Here is a 2,417-nt window from a genome sequence, read left to right on the forward strand (position 1 = left end):
ATCCCTGGCTGCCCACCTGGAGGTAGGCGGGACTCACCTAATTAAGGGGCTCTCATGATCTGGCCCGGGGAGCCCTAAGCAGACCATTGGCCATTTTCTCTGCTGACCCGATGCACGGATGCTGTGGCCATTGGGTTCACGGGACGTCTGCTCCGGGTCTGGTGAGGGCTGGACCCTGACCAGGTGCCCCATGCAGACGTGGCTCTGCTGGGAGCCAGAGGTGTCCTCGCTCAGGTGAGACCCTGCATTTGGGGGAATATGCCTTCCCAGGAAGACACATCAAATCTGGGCTAAAGGATGATTAGAAACTGCTAGACTCTGCCTTCTGTGGCTCAGGGGAAGACCCTGAACTTGAACTAGGGAAAGGAGCCGCGACCAAAGTTGTCTGGGCCTCAGGCCTTTCTCAGAATGAGGTGGTCCTCCCTGCAGGGAGTTGCCCGTGTGCAGGTGCACCCGGCTGGTCCCCCAAGGAAAGGAGCCCCTTTTGCACCCGGAGCGCCTCCGGTCCCAGGTTAAGCAGCCTCTCTAGGCCCCTGCCTGGCTGTCCCCGTCCCAGGGCACCGTGCACAAAGGGGGTTCGAAGCAGGACAATTCCAGTCGAGGATCAAGCTTTTTCTGTCCTAAGAGGAACCAAGAAATGTCTCTGCAAAAGGAGAAGTGTGTCGCCGTGGCCCCCGGATGAGCCCATCCTGTCTCCCCCGGCTGAGGGACCGCACGCAGAGACCGTCTCTGGGCTCCAGCACCATGACCGCATGGAAGACGCTGCTCCTGCTCACCCTCCTCCTGGGGGCTTCCTTGCAGGTCGCCCGTGCAGGTGAGAGGGGTCGGGGGTCGGGGGCGGGGAAGATGGACACACACACATTTGTGTGTTATTTGCAGCTCACTTATTCCTGCAAAGATGTGAGAGGTCAGCAGCAATAGGATTTTGAGGGAGGCGTTGAGAGAAAAACGATGATGAAGGGGAGGAGGAGGAGGAGAGGAGGCTTGGTGAGGGCTCCCACATCTCACACTCCAATGGTTGTGAGCTGGTGGCTGTGATTGTGTTTCAACAGTGAAAAGTGAACAATTCTCAGAAGAATTGTCAGCGTCTGTTTAATGAATGGGTTTTCCATACCCCGAGGGAATCGGGTAAAAGCAGGAGACTCGGTTCCCAGAAGATGTGAGGGGAGGTTTTCACATTCAGTTGGGAAAGGATGGCTGAAATCAGACACAAGCTGGCGAGGGCAGCCTCGGAGGTTATCTTGTCCGGGGCCACCTTCACCTTCGGCGGCTGTGCCTGTGTTCTCACTCCTGTGAGCCCCGAGTGAGCCAGACCAGGTTACAGCCCCCGGATGGTCGAGGGCAGCCGGGCTTCTTAGAAAACACGCTGATATGGTAGTAACGAAGCCGCACGTCTCCAGCTTGTCTCTGTGCAAGTGTCAGATATTTGTCGTTGTGCAGAGATGAGGGAACTGAGCCACTGGGCTTCCGTCTCACCATCTGTCCAATGGGGGATGAAGGCACCTGTCTCAGGTGTGCTGGGGGGACCGTGTGAGCTGTGCCGGAAGGCTCAGCCCGGAGCTGGTGTTGAGCATGCACACACTTACAGATGAATACACAGACACACATGCAAGTAAGCATGCACCACTCCCCCAAACACACACAGGTACACACACTCAGACATATGCACACACACACACCCTCCCAAGCTCACAAAGATACATACACACACACACACACCCTCCCAAGCACACACAGATACATGCACACACATACACACACACTCCCAAGCACACACAGATACATGCACACACACACACACACACACACAAACACGCAAAAAAAAAACACACACTCCCAAGCACACACAGATACATGCACACACACACACACACACACACACACGAGCTCCCAAAGCCCACAGAGACCTTAGGCACACAAATGTGAGCATGTGACACACAGACACGTGCAGGCCCTCACATGCTCCCCTCACAGAGACACACTCACAGATCCTCCCATCAACACACACACACACAGACGTGCACAGCCTCCTCTCCACAGACGGACACACACACACACACACAGACAGGCCCCTGCCCGCAGCACAGGTCTCACACCTGCTCCGGCCTCTTCCTCCGCAGCTCGAGGGATCAACGTGGGCCGGGAGTGCTGCGTGGAGTACTTCAAAGGGGCCATCCCTGTGCGGAGGGTGGTGCGGTGGTACCGGACCTCGGAGGAGTGTCCCAGGGCTGCTGTCGTGTAAGGACAGACACACACAGACACACACACACAGATGTGCACAGACGCCTCTCCACAGACAGACAGACACACACAGACACACACACACTCCTCTCCACAGACGGACACACACACACACAGACAGGCCCCTGCCCACAGCACAGGTCTCACACCTGCTCCCGCCTCTTCCTCCGCACCTC

The sequence above is a fragment of the Myotis davidii genome, unplaced genomic scaffold (assembly GCF_000327345.1).
Source record: "Myotis davidii unplaced genomic scaffold, ASM32734v1 scaffold590, whole genome shotgun sequence".
NCBI classification, from domain to species: Eukaryota; Metazoa; Chordata; class Mammalia; order Chiroptera; family Vespertilionidae; genus Myotis; species Myotis davidii.